This window comes from Hippoglossus stenolepis, chromosome 15 (genome assembly GCF_022539355.2).
Source record: "Hippoglossus stenolepis isolate QCI-W04-F060 chromosome 15, HSTE1.2, whole genome shotgun sequence".
Taxonomy (NCBI): Eukaryota; Metazoa; Chordata; class Actinopteri; order Pleuronectiformes; family Pleuronectidae; genus Hippoglossus; species Hippoglossus stenolepis.
The window spans coordinates 10,388,180-10,413,965 of NC_061497.1; the positions used below are offsets into that span (position 1 = coordinate 10,388,180).

The 25,786-nt window shown below is 41.1% G+C and overlaps 1 long non-coding RNA gene across 2 annotated transcripts in view; it reads left to right on the forward strand.

Moving 5' to 3' along the window:
* LOC124854850 overlaps positions 1-23,303 on the forward strand; it is a 44,545-nt gene extending 21,242 nt beyond the window's left edge. For both annotated transcript variants that reach the window (XR_007034856.1, XR_007034857.1), the window contains exons 2-3: positions 1,802-1,854; positions 22,623-23,303. This is a non-coding gene — a long non-coding RNA (uncharacterized LOC124854850). The remainder of the gene's footprint in view (positions 1-1,801; positions 1,855-22,622) is intronic.
* The last annotated feature ends 2,483 nt before the right edge of the window (positions 23,304-25,786 follow it).

Sequence of the window (25,786 nt, forward strand, 5' to 3'; positions counted from 1 at the left end):
CTCATACAGTTCATTTTTTGAGTAAAGAATGATGCATATTGTTGTTGGAAATATACTTTCAATAAAAGAACAGATTTTCATTATTAAACTTGTGTCCGGTACTCGGAAGCCCCTTTTAGTCATTACTTTATCTCGTCAGTCAGTATTCCACTATTCTATTTGCAAACCTCCTGACAAGCAGATGTACTGAGCTCGATTGTGCGATGGAAAATAAAAGTGCATGTTTTAAAACCAAAAGGCCACGTTTGTGTTTTCTGAGAAATTAAACCCCTAATTTCTCAGAAAATGTGGTTGAGGAGAGGCCGAGTGTTGTGTCAAGCAGACACTGCCCTCTGCTGGAGTGCAAACAGAGGAGAGAGGGCAGGTCAGGGAGGGAAGAGGCCACGAGATGTGAGTTTTGTGACACACCGATTCACTCATAAAGAGAAACAGAGAAGAGGTGAGGCACAGTCACTGAAACAGAGGAGAGACATATTTATATTCAGTCTGCCTCTCAAATAGTTGCAGCTGTCGGCCCATTCAAATGGAATGAATAAATCAGGTGAGACATCCGGTGGAAGTCGTATTTAACGCATCCCATGAAGTTGAGTTGTAGCTGCTTATACCTGTCATGGGTAATGACTGTGAAGTGAATTGTATCACTGATTGCAGTAAAAGGCTCACTGATTATCACTTCGCTGCACCTCATCACATTCAACACCAGGAAATTTACACATATTTGTGTTGCCATGCACAGAATGAAGACACATGCATGCCTGCGTGTGCGGAGGCATGCATGCACACACAGACACACAATCGCAGTTAGCCGATGTCTGAGGAAACGAGGAGATGTCTGGTGCCATAGCAACCAATGCGGATATCCCACCCCTCCAGAGCGAGAGGGGGAAAAAAGAGAAGTGGCAGTGACAGATTGACAAGACCCTAATGAGATATTTGATACAGAGATGAACTCTATCCATCTATCTATCTATCTGTCTGTCTATCTGTCTATCTGTCTATCCGTCTGTCTGTCTAATGTCCCTGTCTTTTTGCCTCTCTCTGTCTCTCTTTTTAGTGTTTCTGTGTGTCTGTCTTTCTGTCTTGTCTCTCTCTGTCTGTCGCTCTGTCTATATGATGTATCTGTGTCTGTCTCTGTGTGTGTGTCTTTCTGTCGCTCTGTCTCTGTCTGTCTGTCTGTCGCTCTGTCTATATAATGTATCTGTCTCTGTGTGTCTGTCTTTCTGTCTGTCGCTCTGTCTCTGTCTCCCTCTCCCTGTCTGTCTTTCTCTTTCTCTCTCTCTCTCTGTGTCTGTCTGGTTGTCTGGCACTTTGTCACAGTGACACTAAACGGGGAAGTCGAAGCCTTAAAATGTGGGAACAAACAACATTGGGGCGTATTTGAAAAAAGGAAAATGGAAGCAGCGGAGTGAGGGCAAGAGAAGGGGAGAACACACACTGATGAGGGAAGGGGAGAAATGAAACGAGGCAAGAAGAAAAAGACTCCGACAACTCTCTGGGGCACGTCTGTCTGTTGTGAGCACGGAGCCACAGCCTGAAAACACAGACACTGCCGCAGTCTGCATCAGCCTCCCTTTCACCGCCCTGACTCCCATTTGAACTGCAATCTCATATGTAATGCTATTATTCTGGCCCATATACCCAGTTACGTAACACTCCGAGCCAAATCCTGTCCTCATTCTACGTAGCAGCTACTCTCGTTCTGATCAAAATGTTGGGCTCTGTGTCAGTACGAATATTTGATGGTTTGAACAGCTATTTGCTCTTGTTACGATCTGATCATCTTTGTTTTTCTCTTCCTTAGCTTCCTGTGGGAACTTCTGTAGAGGATGGAATCGGCGACCATGTTTGCCAACGGTAAGTTGAGCCTCACTTCCTGGGCTGGCCTGCAGGTGGAAGTCACACCCACTGCTCTGTGCTCTATACACACACAGTGCAATACAAGCAACAACACCACAGTTAGGGGAAAGAAAATAAACTCCACTCCCATTTCACTGTGCCCGTGTCTGCCAAGTCTGGTGTGATGTGACAAGGCGACAGAACGTCGATGGCCACTTCACCTTCGTGCGACGCCGTGGCGAGTGGGAGGCCGTGTTTTTGTTTTGTCCGTTCGCTGTTGCTGATGCTTATGTCAATGGTTTATGGCAGAAGACCACATGAAGTGACTCACAGCACAGGCGTGACCTAATTTTTTATATTTTTTTTAGGCCAGTGTCACTGTGAGGTCTACGTGCGGCGGCAGCCAGCTTGACTAATATTGTTCCGCTTCGATGTGCTGCCCTGAAGTGAGTCGGTGCTGCCAGGGAGGGTTGAATGAGACTGTAATTAAAAAAAGTGGACGATAGATTTTAGATACAAATTTTGACCTCTCTTAAGTGGTGCGACCTCTAGTAGGTGATCATCATAAATAAACAGCTTTTAGCTTTTAACAGCGTTAGGGTTTTACCTAAAAAATACTTAACCTCATATGACCTAATCTTACTGTGTTGTTGAGACTTGCTGGAACAAGTGATGATAATTCAACTTTTTCACTCAGCCCTGCAAAATCTTAGAACAGTTTTAGTTCTCCAGTGCATCCCTGTCCTCACCTCTCTGCGAATGAAATGACTATAAAGTGCAGGGAAAAGCATCCTGTTGCTCGCCTGCTGATGCTCTGTTACCTGGGGTAGCACAGAGTGGCTTGTCCACCTCCCCCTCCTCCCTGGGAGTGCAGCCCCACCTGATGCACACATCTGCTTGCCCACTCGTCTACGCCACGGCTTGGGGGAAGCGGGCGGTTGGTGGTCGTGGGGGGTGGGGGGTGGGGCAGTGGAGCAGGGTTGGAGCGCCAGCCAATGACGCTCCTCATCCAGACAGCGTTGAAGTGACTTGACACCAGTATTCAGCCAATCACAGAGCACTGCAGCAAAGACAGCAGCAGTAGTAGAAAAAAGAAAGAAAGAAAAGAGTAAATACAGTCAGAATTTTTTACAAAGGGGGAATCTTTGCTGTGCTGTGTCATAGTGTTCAGTATGACAAAATGACAATATTTCAATTGTTCGATCATAATTATTCAACCGCTCCTGGATATTGGATCCAACTATTGATAGTTAATATCGTATTTTGAATCTGGCACAGTTAAAGTTCTACATTCTGTGTTTTGTACGATATCTATGAAAATGATTTAGATACAATTGAGATACAATTGGTTTTATAATCAGCAACATCTCATCCACTCCTGTTATTCACAAGAACAATACCTAATGGGATGGCTGCCCCTGAAGTTCCATATCACTCTGTTCAATGTTAAAAGACAAAGGAATATGACAGGCGATGATCGGTCTCTGTCTGAGCACCATCTCTGGATTGCCCCTCAACTCACCTTCATCTGAAGCCAGATCACATAGTCTTCACACAAGGTCATTGTGACAGAAATCTGTGTCTTTTAATAACGAAAAGGAAGAGTAGAGTTTTGTCTGTCTCCCTTTTTATTGTCATTCAGTCCTAAACCTCCGTATGTCCCAAACTCACTACCTCAAATATGTGGAGCATTTTGTTGCTACTGCACTGTTCTCTAAACTCAGCCCTGTCACTTCTTAAAGAATTAACCCAGAATGTGGGTTGTCAGTTTCAGGACCTGTCGAGTCCGTCACAGCAGAAAAATCGGACTCATTACCTCGAGTGACACTGTGTGGCTGTACAGACTTAGCGGCTGCAGATATGTGTCAGACAGCACTGGCCAACCGGCAGAAGAAGCTGTGTGTCGGTGTGCACGTTACTGTGCATGTCACTGTTCCCTCAGTGCTGTTATTTCTGTGAGGGAATTAGAGGAGGACGTAGACGACCAGTGCACTGTTTCAATTGCAGTGTCTGTTGTTTTGTTTTTTTATTGGGGTGTTGACGTAATAAAATCACATCGGCACAAGAAAATGTTTCACCAACATGATGCAAGATGGAAACAGTCTTTCCGACCATCTGTGGGTCGACGCAGTCTTAAATTTATTTACCCGTCAGCTAATACTTACACAGTGAATACTTCTGAAGCTCTTGGAGCGGCCTGAGAATCATGCACATTAAACACAAACAAGAATAGTTTCTATAGCTGCTCATTGTTTTACATCAGAGTGACCTCATATTGCTACCACAGTTTAGTTAATACATTCTCAGCATGACCTCGTCCCCACCCCTGAAAGGGAGAATATTGTTTGTTCTTATTTGTGTTGAGCAAGATTGTTTCCGAAGCTTTCTTATACTAACTTAAATTACTTTTGTTTGTTTTAAATGTAAGATAGGGGTAAAAAAAACAAGTAAATCGTTTTTTGGTATGGGACTGCATCAGAGAGAACCCATTCAATTTTGGTGCAGATCTTTAACATTGCAAGATCTGGCGTTTTTTAAGTATTTTCTCCATTTTCCCACGGAATAATTCATGTGTCCTGATGAAAGATATTTAGGGAACTGATATCTACCAGTGTATGAAATTCTGTGCGACTGTATTGTATTGAAGGGGGCTGATTGGGCCTTGACGGAAGTATGCGCTCTGCCAAGTGCCACTCTAGTTTTATCTTTTGGGAGAGAAATGTTCCCTCTAAGAGCTTTGTAACGTTTACTATTGATAAATGATGATGTTAAGCTGCAGAAGTACTTTTTAATTAATAAAAATATATTTTAAAGACTAGATTCTCAACTTTTCAACAACCTGTTTAGTGAGTTTGCTTTAAATCCATTTTCTCTGCGGAAGGTTCCACTGTAGTGGATTTATGGTAATATTTGTAATATAACATGAAAAATAACCCACTTATTTTAGTTTGACGAATTTAAAATGAAGTGTTTTTGAAAAGTCAGTGCCACTGAAATGACTCCTCCCTCAGACAAAGTTGAATATAATGTCTGCAATCCTCTTAGTCTGTTACTCAAATTATGGCAAAAACACAGACGGGTCGATTCACATTATGGATCCGAGTCCAAATCTCACGGTAAATATCGTCCTTTCTGTCTCTGACAATGCTACATAAATTCATCATTCTTCTACGTATGCTCTGTCTTAGCACAAAGAATAGATTTTTGATAAAACAAAATTTGACTTAACTACTTCATAATTATTTTATATTCTCAACTTCCTTTACTTGCAGTCAAATAACATTTAAGGACACACAATGTATTCATTTAGGAACAATAACAGCCATATGCCCACTCTTTAACAACACTGAAATACCATCCTGTCTGTAAAGGTATAATAACTGTCAGCATGCTGTACCTTCCATCTGTGTTTGAGTCAATAATATTCCGTTATTGATCTCCATTGTTCAAACAACTGGGATTCCTGCCACATAACTTAGATACTTTTCAAATGGGCATGACAGGAATGTCTTAACACCTTAACTCACAAACACCCGCGAGAGAAGAGACAGAAGAAGAAAACCAACCACGTTTATCTCAACAAAGTTCAAGTCAGTGAAACAGGAGGAAAGTCTGCCTGATAATCCCAATGAACTGGTTTAACCTTTCACTTCACTATTTAAATCACTGACTTGGGATTTGAGCTGCATTATAGATGTCTGGAACAAGGGGACCTGAAAATAGGAGATTCAACAAAAATAAAATCAGTATTAAGATATCAAAATAGACAAAAATCTTAAATTAAAATTAAATTGTTCCGTGTTATTTTGAGTTGAGCTAAGTTATGATGTAGCTTTCAAATGAGATGTCATTTTGTTTGAATTTTCGGAACTATTGGGCTCCATGCGTAATGAGCGCGTTATAGGAATGTGATTGTCAGGCGCAACTTCTGTTGGAGCTACACTGAGGAGAGAGACTGCTGTGCCCACTGTGTGTATCTGTCCCCCCGCCCACCCTCCATCCCAGCTTCACAGCTATAGTTCATGACTCGCCATGTCGTCTGTGCGTGTGTGTGTGTGTGTGTGTGTGTGTGTGTGTGTGTGTGTGTGTGTGTGGTTACACTCTATGGGGAGTCGTCTACCTTGTGTGGACCAAAAGCAAAGCAAATCCCCAGAATGTAAATCATCAAATTTTAAGGTGAAGACGTGTTTAGAGGTTGAGGTTAGGGTAATGAATAAATGAATAAAGGCAAACAAATATAAGTCAATGTAACGTGTGTGTGTGTGTGTGTGTATAGGTGTAGTTGTGTGTCAGCGCGGACTGGAAAGGTTAAGGAGGCACATTGCAGACTTGGGTGGATCTCTGCATCATGGCCTCGACCACTGGACAAGACTTTGTGAAAGAAGAATATTCTTGATTGTTCCAGATTGTGGGTGTGGGTCGGTGTGTGTGTTCGCGTGGTCAAGGATATGACTCAGGCTGAGTTTCTTTGGCGGAATGACTGTTGGTTTCATGTGATCACTCCAAGTGAAAGTGCAACTGAGTCATCAGACAGACACAAGGGTGCAGGAAACCACAGTGATGTCTACACACACACACACACACACACACACACACTTTTTAGGAATTTTTTTTTCTTGCTCATAAAGGCTTTTCATTGAATCATGTCCCCATTGGTATTTTAAAGACACACCCAACACAATAGTTTGATTTATTGGATTTGAAACAAAAGCATTTGTTCAATAGCGACAGACGGACACTGGTGAGACACTCATCTGAACTACTGACCCACAGACGATTACAGTAACTAGAACTGTGCTGTTTTGATAGTGTTTCCAGGATTGAACACGTGTATGCAAAGGAAATTAAAGCTTTATATACATGAGAGAGAGCGAGAGAGACAGAGAAAATTATGCTATAACAGTATTTCTGATATTTTCCAATCTTCCAATCTTTTCTGTTTAATACAAACTCAAAAATGTATCATTAAAACGTTAAAGCTTGAACAGAGATTTTCAGAGGCTTTAATTTGAGGGAGGACGAAGACGATATAACACTGTAGAATATTTAATAAGGGAGCATGTGTTGTAGTTAACTTGTCATATTTGTTTGAGTTTCTTGGTAATTGTTTTTTTTCTGTGACTTATTGTGGTTATCATTTGTTTAACATTTAGTTTTAAACATCATTTTTATAATTTCAGTGTTGGAGGGGCAGGATTTTTCAAAGGCCATAAACAATATGTGTCTAGTCCTCATTATAAGAGAATTAAAACACAGACATTTTCCACTGAACAGTAGGGGATAACCACTAAACCCTTTCTGTCAATGTTTCATTTTTCACACATTCTCAAAGAGTTAGTTAGCGTTAAGTTATTTTTCACATATCCTGTCACTTTGACTTGACAGTCTTTTCTGTATTCAAAAGCTTTTGCAGGGTAACATCCGTTTTTACCAAATTCTTGTGGAAAATGACTTTACTTATTTAAGAATTGCTGCCGTAGCTTTGGTATACAAATTATAAGTCACTGAATTACACTACTTAAAAACATAATTTCCCCTCACAACAAAGCACACTTCCAACCGCCATCAAAAACAAAACAAGAAAAAAAGAAATGTTTGCATAGCTACTTATCAAACTTACCATCAAGTGAGACCCTGGCCCCTCTTCTGCCCTGTCTACAGGTGACAGACCCATAGGTCCCAAACAACCACAGGAACAGATTGAAGGAGAAATATCGTTTATTTATAATAAGAAGGGAAAAAGGTTGCCTAAGTTGGCTTCAGGGTGGTCAGGCCAACGCAACAAACAAAAACAATCAAACGGAGACAGTAACAAACCTTCATTAACAAAACTATCGGCCAACTCATTCTTATTCAAACTCCATTAGGACATGAGCATGGAAGATATAGGCCGATATCTTGCATATCACAAGTGAAACAAGTGTTAGAGGAAGATGAGTTATGCTCTGCACATCCCTGATCCTGTTTAGACTTTTTATAAAGTTTAACTTCTCCTGGGAGGAGAAGTCGACTGTAGGAGCCGTCATTCTGTTGACCAATAGACAGTTTTTTTTATCTGTTAATTCGCATACATGGTCACACACACGTCACATATCATATGTTCATTTACAATGACGGACATATCGAATCTAATTTGGAACACGCAACAAAATGACCAGAGTTGTATCAATCTAAGAAATACTGTTAGCCGCATCCAGTCTAAATTATGTCAAAGCTCGATAAAAACATTAAGTATAAAATTAATAGAAAATTACTTTTACTGCACCTCAGAAAGAGTCAGTCAGTCAGACTTGTGTATACTTTAAGAATAAATAACTAAGAATAAATCAAGATTGCTAATTAGGGATAATTTAGAGTGGGCTCCTCCTGGCAGTTTGACACGGTGCAGGTAGAGTAGCTGAAGTCACGTCTTTGTTCGAGCTTGGAGTGAACTTTTGTTGCCTGAGAAAAGCTTGTTACAAACCTAAATTGCGAACTTGTTTGCTGTCCGACTCTGACTAACTCTTCCAGACTAATTACTGGCCTCTCATAGATCCAGATGATTGGCTGTCCTCCTCCTCCACAGCAGACATGTGTAACAGTCTGGTAATGTCTGTGTGATGTTTGGCATTTTCCAAACCAGAGCACGCTGCTAGCTGTTTATTAGCACAACTACAAGAGAGTGATGTCCCAAATGAAAAAGAGTAACTTGTTAGAGGTGAAGGGTGTGACCACAGACGGTCTGAGTGACATCAGCCGCAGGTTTCTGAAGGGCGGTTTTCACAACGTAATTTTGGGTTTGCCGACCCGAATTTGGACAGATGGGGAGGCGGTCGGCTGTGAAAGATGTAATTCAAGAGTTGCTGTGAGAGGCAGAGAGGCCTGTCAATCAAACAGAGACCACAGATTGTCAGAATGATGTAGCGAAGAGAACGTATGAAAGTTTAAAAATGTAATTAAATAGGCAATAAAAAAAAAATAGAAATACACAGAATATATAAATAACAGCTCTACATCAACAAAAGTCAACCTGTATCACACATTATTGATGAGATGATTTCCTCTGATATTGTATATTAAATGGTCTCTGATTGTGTAGTTACTAACCATTTTTCCGTTCCCAATACCTGGACTTTACTTATCTGTCGATACCGATCACCGATCCAATACCTGCACATTTTTAAAAAGAACTTGTTAAATGTGTTTTTGACAGTTGTTTACCACTTACCCAACATTGAAGTGATGATTGCTGTCATTGTTCTGTGGTCCATTGCTAGTGTTATAATTGGCAACACCCCTCGAAACTGAAGCCTTACGATTGGTACACGTACCTGTTTTACTTGTGGGTCTTTCCAGCGCAACACCACCTTTGGCACCTTTGGTTGATACGCGGTCTTGCTGTGGCTAACTCATAGCCTAGATCTTGCAAATAGGTACGCACCGCCCAATAGCTAGCATTCCACATGGCAAGTTGGCCGGATGTGGGATGTAGGCCAAATCTGGGCCAAAACAATTTTGCTGTGCGTCTATGTGTTGAAAATATTGAACTGTTGACTGAATTTTGCCTTCTGTAAGTCCAAAGAAACTCTGCGTTATCTTGAGCCAGCGTTGGGAGTTTTGCTGCTATCTTGGGCTCACCATTTATAACATTGATCGTGATTTTCTGTCCCATGTGTTCATTTTAGCATTTTTACTTTAACAGTATTATTTGATGGAATTAAATATCAGGTTTGTAACATTATAACAAGGACTACAGATAATCAGGGTGTTGTTGAATGTAGTTATTTTGTTTCTCTTCATTATCATTACATTCGGAAGTTGCCCACATTGCCATTAATTGTTTGCTTCTCAGTTGCACAAGCTTTCTGCATTATTCACCGAGACAAATCAAGTTGTGGCAAAATATGCCCCTTTAAATAGAACTCGAACCGACCAATTTAAATTCAATTACAGTTGACACATACTTTGCACACAGATGGAATGGCCTCCCCCTTGCACGCTTGGCTTGTTGGCGTCTTTGTCTGCTGAGGTACTGCAGCAATAATCACAGCCAAATAGAGCAAACAGCACCGTTTTTTAAATGACCTGCAACCTTTTATAAAATAAAAATCTTTCTTATGCTTCAATAACTGACAGAGCTGACAGTGCACAAATCATCGTGCAACTGGATATCACATATTACCTGCAGAGTCCTTCACAGACTTCCTTTCCTTTAATTGAATACAGGCCCAGGCACTGGAAGTGTCACTATATTAATGTTAGTCAATTCCTATGAATTCAATTGACAAAATTAGATTTATTCGATCAGAAAAATTAAGCTGTTTTCCTGGATAAGATTTGATTATTCTACGCTGTAATCTTGTTAATTTAAAAATGTATATGCCTTTTGAGGTGCTTTTGTGAGCGATCCCTCATCATCTGAAGTCTATCTATTAGGCCAGCCTCTCCGCAAAACTGACGAGTCTTGTGGCCAAGCACACCATTAACTGGGGAATTAGAAACCCTGAGAAGTTGTTAACCACCGCAGTCATTCACATTCCACATAGACTCTACTCCGCGCAGGACCTCTATGAGCTGGGGAAGGGGCATGGTCTGGGGGAAGCTGGGCCAATGCTATTGGACCCAGTGGTCTTTAATTAGAGGGAGAGTTTGGCAGGGACTGATGGAGGAGAAAGGCTCTCAGGATGTGAGTCCAGGGTGAGAGGGTTCACACACACAAAACACTGGCTTTTCATCACTGCATGACTCACTCAGCTTGTGTGTAAAGTGCGGTGTATGTGTGTAAATGAGTGCACGCGCACGAGGCAGATAAAGTGAGAAAATGTGTGCACTCGTACTGTATGCATGTGTGCGTGCACGTGCGCGCGTGAGTGAGTGCACATGACAGCGCGCGCATGTGTTTCTTACCTCACTGCTCAGGCATTCCAGTAGAGAAAGTGGTGTGAAGTGAAAGAGCGGCTCTCACAGTGTGGGTATTCATGGATCTGGCCCCTGTGGGCCGGTCCGGGCTCCAGTGTTCGCAGACAAAGCCTCTCCAGCAGAACCCAGACACACTCACACACACACAGAAAAGGGGAGCAACAGAAGGAGAGGAACGCTGGTGAGGAGGAGGAGGGGTGGTGGTGGGGGGCAGGTAACAAGGGGAGAGAAAATGGAGAAGGGGGTGGGGGCAATGGGAGATGGTCTGTGCGGCTGCTCCCATTTCTCCAAGAATGCAGGTGTGATGGGTTTTCATGTAAAACCGGATCAAACCAAAGCTGCTCCGCTTTGATCACAAATCTGAAGTGAGTTAAGAAACATTGTTCATTAAACCAAAGACCTTGTCTCACTGGATATTTAGTTCTACATGTTAGACTTTGGAGTTATAACAGTCCTTCTTTTTATTTGTTCCTCATCTTAAATGTAACTTTACAATAAGAAAATGTCATATTTGAATGCATTTACACACGCCCCACCCCCTCCACCACCTTTACCCCCCCCCCACTCACTCCACTACTGGCAAAGGACATGAATATGCTCTCTTCCTGGGAACAGGCTCCTCCCTTTTTAACAACAGCCAATCCCCGTCCCGCTCTCCCAGCGCTCTCTACTCCCTCCAGCACTGAGCAGCTCGAGCTCTTAGGATTCCATGAGAGTTTCTTCCACTTGGCTGTCCTGTCACTGTTCCCCCTGCCTGGCCCCTTCCCTAGATCGGGTAGCCTGGTTCACTGTGTCCTTAAACAACCCATGTGCATGTACAGGAAAGGGGCCCCAAAGTGGGGAGGCCCATCTCTTACCCTTAGTTTTCGAAGAGACAGACTTGCGCTGGAAAAATCTCTTCGCTGAATTGTCTTTATTGATGAACTCCAGGGTGTGATAATTACCACAGTTGGCATCATCACAGCAATATTTGTGTTCTCTATAGACGCACACATTGTATGTGTATTTTCAGCATTTGTCCAACAATGGACAGGAAGCATTTAAAACAGTAATAGACATTTTGTCCTTGTGCCTTCTGCATTTTTGCAGGGTAGTTGTTTTTTGAACAAAATGAAAATGGACTGAAATGCATAATCTCAAATCTGTCTAATTGAAAACCACTAATGATTATTTGTGAGAATCTTGAGGTTGACCATTACAAATATTTGAAGTACTGTTCTAAGACAATGCTGCTTCAGTATGAAGGTGGATAAAGATAGGCTGGATTTTATATTGACTTCTTCACTTTTTCAAAAGATTGGTGGATTACAAAATTTCAAATTTAAGGGGGAAAAAAACAAAAAAATGTCATTGTGGACAAATTTTAAGTGTATATTAATCATTATTCTAAATACAGTTAAGAGTCAAATCGTTTTATTCAGATACAATTGTATATAACTTAAGTTATGGAGAGCTTGGGCCTCTCATTCCTCTCCCTATAGCATGAACATGGGGCACCTGTCTGTCTCCAGATGGATGGGTGGCACCAGCTCGGATAAAATTGATGGCCTTGTCCTGAAGGTGCAGAGTCAATAGGCGTGCAGGCGTGTGCAGCAGCCAAGAAATGGACAGAAGACGGATGAAGTCCCTTTTGAAGTTAAACTAATGACTTAGGTTGTAGTATACATAACTGTATTTCACTGGAGGGAATTCAATTCACTGACAAACCACAGATGCAACTGACACTATGAACTCCAATATGTTAAATGTTTGATGATTTTCCTGTATTGTCCTAAATTAATAAATCGGATAAATTAGTATTAAGAATGCCATGGTTGAGAATACTCTGTTCATGTGACTGGAGAATCGTCAGTCTTTATCTGTGCCAGCTCTAAAACTATGAAAGCAGAGCACAATGTGGCTGCTTGTAGTGAGACCTGGTCTCAATAAGTGGAGGCACAAGCTTCGCATGTTACACTGAAATGCACTGAAGTGCACCCGATTTGTCAGATTTCCTCTCTAGTGGAGTTTCTCTATCCATTTCCACTCAAGTTATGTCTCCGTGAGCCATGAAATTACCAAACTGTTGCCGGTAGGGGAAGAAAAAAAACCGATTTCACCAAGGTCACACCACTGGCACAAAATTAAGATTTACAGTCATGTTCAAGTGCATATAGCAGCTCTCCTCCATGCTCACTTGGTCCACCAATGCAACTGCATGTTTACATCCTAGAAGTGAGATTTAGTGGTAGACCACGGTACAATAGAGGTTTTTGGAAAGGACATAAATATATATAATAATGTATATATGTTTGATTTGGCAAATTATGTCGACAGGACACAGCAGAATCAAGAGAAACAGAACAGTTTACAGTAGAACGTGATAATGTGGCAGCAGCTGATTTATTTAGTCGTTGCCGGTCTGGTTTCTTTGTAGAATACATTTTCTAAGATACATATTATGTTGATTCTGTACAAGGTAAATGTGGCCGACATGCATTTTATTATCGGTGCATATGTACAGTATCTGCTTTGCTCCCTTGTTGGAAAACCTTCATGAATATTCTCTGAAGGCTGAATCTTAAATAGAGTGCATCAAGCGACTCAAATGAAGGAAAAAGCACCTTGATTGAGTTTGATTTGCAGATGTTTCACTCCAGGGCTTGCGCAGAATGCATTTAACCTACTGCTTGGTTAATAATGGATGTGTAAATGAAGCTGGATTTTGTCTGCAGTGTATTGAAATGGTGCATGTTTTGTAAAAATGATATTCCTCTTCCTATATATAGTTGAATACCTATACCACAACATGGTTCAGACTACTTAAAAGATTTTCTGAGCATAGTTTTGCTTCACTGACTCGAAACATCTGTAAATGATGACCATATGTGTAACGCTCTCTCCCTCTCTCTTCATTCTTACCATATCTCGGTCAGCCAGCTCACGTGGGATGGATTATTGGATTTAATACACAACGTTAAAACCACTGACAGGTGAAGTGAAAAACACTGAGTGTTTCTTTACAATGGCACCTGTCCAGGATGGAGTGGGATATGCACTCATACAGGCTCAATGTTACAACCAGAAACTGGCGTGGTGCTGGTGTGAATAAGATAATTAGATGTGTTGGATATTTGTTGCATCAAGGTATTCTCTTATTGAACTGGCTATTTGTGATGCTCCATATTTCTTTTTTTTAAAGATATATTGTATTCATTTAATCATGAATATAAATCAGTCGTCTGTCGGTTTGTCGACTGCAAATAAACTTTTCTTTCTTTGGAATATTCTCTTTACGAAAACTACTATGATCTGCTTTTTTTTACACTTTTAACTGGAACATGAATGAATGGCTCTGTGAGGATATTGAAAGCACTGCACACACACACACACACACACACACACACACACACACACACACACACACACACACACACACACACACACACACACACACACACACACACACACACACGTCATATGGCTTTATGATCCCTCTGACTCCTGATCCCCTCAAATCCCCGCTGACCGAGGCCAGGACCCCGGCATCTGCCACCAGTGGCAGAAGGACAGAACAGCCACAACTGTCTGAGTCACACCTACACAGATGCTCTGGAACATGACGTTTTTTCAGTGAAAGCCTTTTATTCTGCCACTGACTGAAAGTAAGTCATTAGACATTAATCCTGAATTATTTGGCTATGAGCTACCTGATGTGGAGCGGTGTAGATATTAGGAATGACTTGTAAGGATTTGTGTGGATCTGTGTGAAACGCCTCATCACCACATTGTTTGCTCAATATTCCCTAATAAGGAATGCCATTTAAAATGCAGTGATCTTTTTGTGGTGCTATTGTATCAGGACTCACTCCAGTGTCAAAGTTCTGTCACTGTGTCAAACCAAGTGCCTGCAACTCCCTCAAGGTAACAATGCACCATTGTGCTTGTGATTCCAGATGGGATTTTGTGGAAGGTTTTGGTGCCAACATTCAACTGTGATGCACTGTAATTGATACACAGATTCAAGTTTTAGGCTGAATAGGCGTAATGTAATAATGACCTGACGTTTCACCCTGCAGAGTCCTAAACAATGCAATGTTGCAGTAGTAAAAGCAGGCTTCAAAGCCGTATTGATATCTGAGGGACTATCTCCATGTTTTAAACAGTTCATAAGTTCATCTTTTTAGATTGGATCTGGCTTCATGAAGCTTTGGGGAAAAAGTGCATTCAATCCCAATCATAAACTGCCAATAAATGTCCAATTAAAACTGAAATTGAACGACCACCAGTTACTGATCCTCAGGGAAAATGAAAAATGCCAAACTCAGGATAAATCAGATGCCCGGTGGCACCCATTTAAGAATATGTTTAATTAATTTATACTAATACAACTTTTGAATAATGTATTTTTAAATAATTTCTAAAACATTAACACGTGAATGAATGAAAAATGCATGGTGCAAAACCTAAACGTTCTCACAAATTCTCAAGCATACATGTGCAACTTAACAACTTAATGTGTTATAAAAGATTCTTGACATCCCGTCATAATTAGTGTTGACTCTTTTGACACTCATTGCAGTATAGTTTGATTTCTAATTACACATTTCTCACCTTCATCCCCATCCATTGCAGAATTTTGGCAATTTTTAATTTCTTTTTTTTAAAGAAAATTCATTAATAGTAGATACAATAGAATAACACTATCGATATTTTGTCTCCGGATATTTGGATTTGATAAGTCATTGATGTTGAGGGTGGAAATTATGATTGGAATAGTTTGCATATTTTGATCTGCCAAACATTTTAATGTTGTTGCAGCTACACTGACATGTATACGTGTAGGTGCATGTTCGATTTCTAAGAGTGGTTCTTTTTTTTTTTTTACTTTCCATGTGCTAGTTACGTGAGTGAGTACTGGATTTATTTGTCCGTGCTCTCACTGTGTGCAGAGGTGCGTAAATTCGAGCGAAGTATATGTAAGTGAAGCTGTTTGCCTCATTCCTCCCTGTGTGTTCTGAAATCTCCTCTGCTGCAGACGGTCTGGGGTACAGAGAAGGTGGGGGAGCGGTGGTGGGGGGTAGGCAGCGGACATGGCGGAAGGCCAGAATCAATTGGCAGTGTAATGAGATGGCCTGGTGCCAGGTAACCATGGAGCTACCCTCTTTGCCTGTCTACCAGTGCAGAGTTCAAAATTAAACTGAATGAATGAGAGAGCCCGGGAGGGAGGGAGGGAGGGAGGGGAACGAGGGGAACGAGGGCAGGGAAATAAGGGTCTTAAATTGCAGGAGTGGAGGGTGAGAGAAAGAAAGAAATGGCAAAGAGAGGAGGGTCGCTGATGAGGCACGGTGGGCTATTTCTAAGCACCTCTGCGAAATCTAACTTGAGCCCTTATTTCAGAGAAGGGAGACGGCAGGAGTGAACTCAAGATTCACCCGAGGCGTTCTACTCTGTATATATTGTGTCCGTCCATCCACATTTTTCTGCCGCATAAAAGTTAACATTTAAGGTTAAAAAAAAAAGAAAGTGCAAAATGCTGCACATCAATCATTGCTTTAATTTCCCTGTAGCCCTCTGCAGTTCTTCATCCCCTCTCTCCCATACCCCGCGCTCTCTTCCTCCTGTCACGGAAGATGTGTTAATATCGCGTATTTGGCTGCATTCTTAAAGTGATTAGTACAAGCCAGTGAATCCTGCAGATGAATAGAAATTAAGTAATTAATACAGTAATTAGATCTTTTCCTCCTTCCTACAGCCTTACCCCTGCTATGTCATTGTGCTCACTCCTTCCCTCAGCCCCTTCCGCGAAGCATCTTTAAGAGGCTGTTGTACTCTGAACTTTGTCTCTGTTCGATGAATGCTGTTCGCGGGGATGTTGTCAAACACTGCAGTGTAGTCTAACCATGATCAGCTGTACTTAAGCGATGATAATGTTGAAAGACAAAGATGTAACATTTTCATTTCATATCATTAGTTTTAGTGTAAGAGGAAACCAAAGTGTCCCTTGGTTCAGGTGAGATTAAATCCACCCTTTTTTTGGTGCATTATCTGTAGTGGTGAAAGTAAATGTTAAACATGGCTGAACATACAGGTTGCATACTGTGTACCTAAGGGCTGGAGGGCTACTTCTCCTGAGATGACCTTTACTTTGACCAGCAGGTTGTCTTTTTCTCTTCTTTAATCAGTTGTATGTAGGGGGAGGGCGAGTGTGATATACCACCAGTCTGTCTGTACAGTAACAAGAATGTTCGGCGTCGGGCCTCATGGCCTGTGAAAAATGCTCAGGCACTCGACGCTGAAACGGCCCAGACTTCGAGAGTTTTGAGTGCACATTAAGAGAGAGACGAGACAGTGGGCCAAGATGTCTGTGGTGTGGATTAATGGGGAGGACTGGAGAAAGGGTGCCGCAGTTGTGCGTGAGCAGAATATTTGATGGTGGTGGGGGAGAGCGGCGAGAGGAGGGAACAGTGAGGGACAGGCAACTGCAAGAGATGGCTGAGATGAAAGAGAGGGGGGAAAGAGATAAAAACCGAGCGAAACATCAAGAAGCAAAGATGTATGTTAGCTCGAATGAAAATGTACAGTAATAAATACTGCTGCCGTCTGGTGTCTCCCACTGGTGCTTTATCCTGCTCTCTTGTCTGATTACACTCTTCAGCAGAGGCTTTTTTTTCACACTCCCATTTTGTTGCACCAGGCTGAATATCTACGTGAAGGCCTTGTTCAAAGACAGCCGGAGTATACACCTCAAACACGTTCAATTATGGATATCTCTGAAGACAACACATGTAGGGAACAGAACCAAGGAGAGACCAAACAAAGCAAGTCATAACCACACTGAGGTTGGTTACGTTTGCTTTATCCAGTGTGTGCACGGCCTGTGTTTGAATTCACAATTAATTTGACTTACTTCCATGAAACTTAGAATCCCTGTGAGACACAATGTGTGCACAACTGTTCCTATAATACAATTATAGTTCATGAACTACATGTTTCTTCTGGCAAGTGTCTGGCAGACAGGTGGAAACATCTAATGTCCTTATGTCTGCTTTTGTTTTTAAATTGTGCAAATGTAGTCCAACAGATGTGGATTTTTGGGAGTAGATACCAATATTAGGAAGTAAAATAGCAATATATCGGCCGATATGTATATTGCAAAAAAATGTTGACGATTCCTAAGATGTTGTTATATAAACCCTTATGATGAATGTAATCGAGGCAGTTTAAGCATAACATTATCATAAATTACTGAATTAAAAGAAGACACAAATACAAGCAAATATATTGAACCTGAGTTTAGAAAAAACACAAGATGAGTACTTATCTTCTCTGCATTGTTTATGCTGTCAAATAACAGTTTTCATATTAGCAACCATAAGCACTGATACATTCTATACCTATATATATATTCAACCTATATATATTGATCGGGCCCTAGACACAAATAGTTTGCCAGACAAAATAATCCTGTTGCTTCAAATACTGTAAACACCAATGACTTTGATTTGTATGGATGTTTATAATTTGGAGTTGTAGATAGGCAAACTGGCCAATGATTGCGTCATTACTGTTTGAATTATTCAAACACAACTTAAGTCTGTGCAGCGAATTCACATTACAAAAGCAACCTATGTTTTTACACCTTATATCTCCATCCAGCCGTGCTGTGTGTGAACCCTGCAGTGTGCTGCAGGTTGTCATCACATGTGCGTTAGTTTTGCCAGCTCCTCAGATAATACAGCCAACAGACTGGATTGTGGGCGCCTATCTCATGTTTTGACTGCGCTATCCAAACAATTAAAATCAGCCATTTGCAGTACCTACCCCCTGGGATGGTAAATTTCATTCTCGTATGTACTCTGAGTAGGGATTGTGATTTTCATTAAAAAGCCAATAGATAGGAATCATAAGAGGATCATCCCTGGACACCCAGGTTACCAGTGGCTATAACCTGGCACATGTGTGGGTATTTGTAGTAAATTAATCCAGGAAAGACACATAACACAAATATAGAATTACCAAAGAAGTAAAATGCTGACTGTTATGAGAGGGGGTTAAATTATGAATGCTTGCCGAAGCCTTTCCTGGAATCTTCTTTTGATCAATATTAGAATAATATACCGTGTATAATTCCCCCTTTGTGCATTTAATTTCCTTAAACATATTACCATGCATAATATACTTTATTGTACTAAATAGATTAATAGTCATATGTAAATGAGGACATCCATGGGTTTTAAACTATTAACATAATGAAGGTTTAAAAGAAGTAGAAGTGATGATTAAATGTGATTTTAAATTCAGTTTGTGAACAACACAATATGAAGGCATTTTAAGTTACTTGTGTAGTGTGGGCGACAGTTTGGTGAAAAGTTTGAACTCAGTCCTATAAGGGCATGGAGTGGAAACAGGAAACAGGGACCAGAATGTGTCTCTAACAAAGAGTCATTGATACGACCAAGATACGACAACTCTACCTGTATCGCTGCGTAAAATAAATAAGTAACACTAAGTAAATTATTACTTTATGTCCACACAAATTTACACAGAAATGTTGTAATAGAGAGGAACAAATATTAGAATAATCAATTTTTAAAGTTGGGCAGATGTATAACACTCTTACAGGCCACCTCTAGGCCTAAGATTAACAGTGATGAAGAGAGCTACTGCAAGATTGATATAAGTCAATGGAAAAAATTAAAAAAATCAGACAAATCCAAAGACAATCGATGTTTTTTCAGGCGTGAATTCTTCGGCTCACCTGTCACTGCTTTTTCTGCCCCTGACCTTATGTCACTGTAAGATAAAAAATGTGGTGATGTTTTTTGCCCATTGTTGGCTGCCCACTTTTTTCCTTCCCCACTTTCCCAGGCTCTGAGAGTGCTTTCAAGGGGTTACCTTGTTAGAGGTTTGGGGTTATGCCCATGTCGGTCACTCTTGTTTTCTTCAGCCCTCTTTTTTCCCGAGAGGCCCTCCTCTTGTGTCGGCGCTGTGACAGGGTTCTGGGCAATATCCTGAAAGTCAAATCTGTTCATTTAGATTCAAGTGGTGACCATGGAGCAGACAGCGGCCCATTGGCATGCTGTGGCAAAACTAGTTACTAGGGCACTTAATATCCTGAACCCAACATTTGTCCTCTTTCATAACAATAACAAGCTGATATGTGTGAAGTTACTTCTTGTGACTTTAAAATATGGCTCATACTGTTTCTTCTTGTTATAATTTGCTTATCAATTATGCACAAATTAGCTGATTGTTCTAGTAGAGATCTGGATTTTCATGTCTTGCTTGTGGCATATCAGTAGAGCAACTGCTTACATATGTGAGTACATGAGTGTTTGAACAGATACTTCATAATGCCTCCAATGTTAATGCAGGTTACCTCACTGGTGGGTTGATTTCTCATATATGTAGGATGGAAATATTTTGTAATTGTTTTGTGTGTGGAAACCCACATCTGAACATTCTACCGGGAACAAGTGCTGCACTGTATAAAACAGAAAGCTTATTGCTGTAAAGGAGGAACAACAAGATCAAGTGTATGGAAGTGGATTTCCCCCGCCCCTGGGTTTCTTGCAACGGGGAAAAATCCAGGATGTGCTCACATAAAATAATCTCACCCGGTTGCATCATTCTTTTTTTATTAAATGGGGAGTTACAAAATAAAAATTCATTGCCTGTGTGAATGTTGCCGGTTGTCTTTTAGCCTAATGTTGCTTCTTGTTGTTGGATTCATATGGTGGTGTTAGAGCTGAAGCACCTTTCTCTCCGCAGTCCTAATAATTGTCAACTTCGAAATCGTGTCCTAAGTTCTGCTAACCTTTCTTATTTTTCAATTTTCTGCATTTTAAATGTTCTTTAAAAAACAAACAATGGAGCAATATCGATGAACAGAATTGGTCCATGGACAGAGCCTTGAGCTGCTCCTCAGGATGAGGATGTCGTACTTGTGACTGCAGCAGCCTGGCTTTGAACAATGTGCTGTACTGTTGTGATATTAGAAGTGGTGCTGAGGTTAAGTACAGCGAGAAAGACTCTTGGCTGGAGGAGTGCATTCAAGTAACCCAGCGTTCATGATAAACAGAAGTACACACCTCCAGAATACTCACACACACACACATACACACAAAAATATATGGGAAGGACAACAAAATGGATATATGATATTTATTTCTGTAAAATAAATTAGAGCCCAAGTGATAGGGACTTATGAGGACTCATGCCAATACGTATATTAGGGAGTATAAAAAATGTCCGATTCCGATATTTCGTACAATACATATATTGAACAAAAGTGGCAATGAATCCCTAAGATGTCGTTATCAATCCCTTATGACAAAGAAATGTAATTGAGATTTGGTATTTTACAGTTTAAACATAAACTTTATTTCAAATAACTATAACTAAAAAGTAATGTATAATATAATATAGAGAAGTTTTCATATCAGTGCAGAGCAGCAAAGGTAAACACTGATACATTTGTGAAGGGCTCACAATAGCTGATATTATCGGCAAATCAATATATTGGTCAGGTAAAAAATAAATACAAAATATTCTGTGATCAGACACAAGTCATTTGTCCTGTAGTGCTTTACAGACACATCAGAATCATAGAGGAGGACGACACATGCACACAGACGACAGTGCAGAGCATCAGGATGTGGGCATGTGGGAGACGCACAATCAGCCATATCAGCCGCACTCGTTTACAGTTCTAGTTCTTCTCTTGCATGGTGGGCCAAGCAGAGTTTCTTACGGACTGACAACACAGCTGCTTGCCATTCGTCCGATCTGAAAGACGGCTAATGGGACAAAGGGCATGAGTGAGGAGAGGGGAAACGAGGGAGAGATGTTCGTTGAATTGCCCAGCCCTCCCCTGAGCAGGATGGGGAGCACCACTCTTCCTCTCTGCTCACAGCCGCTTTACCCCGGCCCTCAGCCATTTTGGAGAGAGGGAAAAGTGGCTGCTTTCTCTCTCCCTCTCCCACTACGTGGCATAGCTTTTGAAAGGCTTCGGCTGCTGTGTTGTAGCAGCAGTGAAGACACTTTGCAGCTCGCACTTTTGGAGATAATATGTTTGCAGGGGGAAAAAATTCTGACGCGAAACAACCTTCTTACGTCTCGACTTTTTTTTTACATTTTTTTTTTTAATGAATTTTTTTGTGTCCCTTGCTCTGAGCTGCTAAGCCTCTCTCTTCTTTGCTGTGCACTTTCACTCATGCTGTGACCTTTTCTTCAATAACTTGCGCTTTAGTTTTTGGTGGCTGCTTCCTTTTCCCCCTTGCATCTTTTGACATATCTTTTCTCATGTCTCAATTTGATTTTATGCAACAAAGTTTAAGACAAAGGGATATGTCTAAATTCTGGCAGTGCTACGAAGAGACAGAGCTGCAGCCAAGGATCCTGCTGAGATCCAAAAAAGCCAAGCAGAATGAAGCACCAAAAAGAAAACACCACCCTTTCCTTTGCTTGTCACAAATTCCACTTTCTCTGTAGCCAGCCCTGCGCTGCGACTCCTCCTCATCCACATCGTACCGCATTGAACCTTTTGCCATTTCTCTCTTGCCGTACCTACCTTTTTTTTTTTTTTAAAGGCGATTTGAGGTTTTTGTACCCCGGAAAAATGGGGACTGGACAACGGGTTAGGAGGGCGTAACAGGGAGAGTACGAGGGGTTGTTATCTTCTCACTTTTTCATGTTTTTTATCGCTTTTTTTTACTGTTATTGTTATTTCACCGTTGCTGTGGTTGTAGTTTTTTGTCTTTTATTTGTTTTAAGAGTGTGCTTGGATTACCACGTTTTGTGAGTGTGCGGTGTTTGGAATGTGTGTACGGGTGTCTCATCTGTGCACGTGAGGCTTTCTGCTCTGTTCAGTCAGTTTGTGATTATTTGTGTGTCTGTTTTTATAGGTTTCTTAATTTATGCGAAAGCGCTGGCCTACACTACCGCTCAAGCCTGACTCCATCTGATTCCAGAGGACGTCTGACCATCAGATTCAGCCTGTGCCCCACTGGTATGTTGGCAGTTTCTAATACTCACAGTTCTCTCTGCTAGCTTGGCTCAGTGTAGTTTCTTATCAGCACTATACGATCTGTACCTGATCATTTTTTCCACAGTGCATGTTTTTGACGGTGTTTGCTGATCACACTAAATATTTTCTTACGTCTATGGCAGGTAGTAGGGACAGGAGTAACAGTGTTCATTATGAAAACGCATTTATCTGACAATAGAAAGAATTCAAAAAAACTACCACTTTTGTTTTCAGAATTAAAACCGGAGTCATATTTTATTTTGTTTGCACGATTTAATATGATTTCACAGTCTCAATCTTATTTTTTACGCAAAGATTGCGGATTTCCTGTAAAATGCTTTTGCATCCTTGTTGTGTGACTTTCGCTTGTATCAGTCTCAGGCCATTTTATTCTTATTGTGGTAATTAATAAAAAAAAGCCATACTGCGGCACAAATATATTTTCTAAATTAAAATCATTCATAAGAAGGTGGCATTTTGCATTTTTTTATGTCCAGATGAGAAACACTGTACAGAACGTTAACGTGTGACATTTTAAAAATAAATGTTGACCTCCAAAGAATGTGACCAGTAGGTCCATCTCACACTGTTCTGTTCTCTGGCCTGTTCACTGTACCGTGGTCTAATTTCAAGGCTCTCCTCGGGAAGACGAACACAAACAGGAAACTTGCTTTGAAGCCACATGGAAAAGGTCGAATCAGATGTAAATCATGAGCAACACATTAAAGGGTCAGTATTTTATTTGACTGTCTCTGTTTATCAGGCAAAGATTTATTCCTTGAATATTATGGAGAAAGTTAAAGTGGACTGAACTCTTGAGATAATTCGACGTACATCGACACTATGATCTGGTGCCAGTGTTTGTTCATTGTGACTTTTGCTTGAATGAGATGAGTTAATGTGCTCAGACGTTAGCATGAGTTGCTGTTCTGTGGGTCTCTGCCTCCTCATGTGCTCTAGAAGGGGTGACGCCAGCTGCCACAAACCCGTAGATCCGAACTTGTGGTGACTGGCTGCACAAGCTCGTATCTATAGGTATGTGTCTTCCTGGCAAACACAACACCTGCCCTATGCCTGTAAGAGAAAAAAAAACGACTAGCTCATTGTAATTACCTTCAAAGCACACAGTGCTGGAAAGCCATAAAGACGGGAACTTGCAGACTTTTTTACAGTCTTGTCTATAAAGTAAAAGTCATTTATAGCCCAATCAGAGCTCCTCATGATTTAACAGAACAAACCCTGAATCCTGGGATACAACATATTCTGTAGCAGAGTTATCCCACATGCTTACACAGTGTCCCCACCCAAACTACCAGAAATTAGGCCACTGGGTCAAACTAAGGAACAGGATCACTTCGAAGGAATTCTGCATTTACAGGATGTTTGCATAAAAGTATAACTAATCATCAAGGACCTCGTGTGTTTATTTTAGTTTTCGACTTTTACTTACATTTTCTAACAAACGGCGCAGTCCGTATCATGTTAACGTTCGTTATCAGCGTACACAGCAAAATGGCATCTGCTGTGGAAGATTTGCACCACACCTACTCAGCTGCAGCCATCCTGCAGTTTCCTCCAGTGCTCCGCAGGTTGAGGTAGTAGGTTGTATAGTTCAGAGTGACACCACAGGAGATAACTGTACAGCCTCCTAGCTTTCCCTGAGGAAACACTACACACTCTGGACACTGATGCACCAAGCACCAAACTTTTCTGCTTCATTAGAGAGATCAAGGGTTTATCAGTTGGTATTAAATACACTGTCATTATATCAGGTGTTTTTTATATCTGGCCTTTCAAAAAAATAGATTTTTGTGAGAAAAGAACTGTCTTTGTGTGTGTGACATTATTCATCACATGAATTAAAAGAGAGTCTGGGAAAAAAGAAATGTGTTGAGATTTGTGGGAGAGAAGCACCAACGTGCTGCTGCAGTGAGGTCTGTGGGCCGCTCTAATGAAAGAGATGCCACTGAAGGGAAACACCATACAGCCGCGGGGGGAAGAACGCAACCTTGGCAGCCAATTATGTACAAAGTTCAGCTTCACTTAACCAAAACGATATATTTCCTCTGCACTGCTCTGTGGTTGAGACACTGCTGTGATCAAAACAGCCAGCAACAACTTTCACTGCTTCAAATCAAGGAAACAGAACCCTGAAGTCATCTCGGCCCCTGACAGCGGCGTAAAAGACGCTGATTTATTGCTTCATTTCAGGCATATTCAAATAAATGTTTTGGTGACTTTTAGCTGTTGTTCACAGACGTGTTTTAACTGTGTAGCCTTTATCTCTGTCGAAGACAATATTTTGTCAACGCCCAGTAGAAGGTGTTGGAATTTCAGTCATGGACTCCCATCAACACCTCCATAAAGGCAATCATTGTTAAGTCAAAATGTGTATTTGTTTCCGATTGCATTACTTGTACAGGGAATCGAACGATGTGGAACATTATGAGTAATTTACAGTAAATATTACAACAGTTGTAGGATTTACTGATTTCCCTGTTGAATCTTTATTTGAAGTTCAATGTAAATATGTCCCCCACCCAGTTTGTTGTCTGAGCTTATCTTATAAATAAAATGGGTCAGTAGATGCAGTCCTGTTGGGGATAAATGGTATCCCTGTAGTGCGGTGTGCTGCTGTGTGCAGATGTGTGGAGCAGGGAGTGGTATGATGATGAAAGACTGTTTCCACTTAAACTCTTCGCTCTCTGTCCCAAGGCCACCGGGTTCGACGGAGGTGGAGTAAGGAGATCTGTGGGCCAGAATGAATTAGGGGCCCTTGGTACAGGGCAGCTTCATCAGTATGAGAGACTGAAAGACTCATTTACAGTAGATCCAACATGCATTTAGTGTGTGTGTGTGTGTGTGTGTGTGTGTGTGTGTGTGTGTGTGTGTGTGTGTGTGTGTGTGTGTGTGTGTGTGTGTGTGTGTGTGTGTGTGTGTGTGTGTGTGTGTGTGTCTCGGAGCATAATTACCTTGCTTAGTCAGATTTTTCCCTGTTCAAGAAGAAATATATTTGATTTACCATCGTGTCTGTGTTAAATG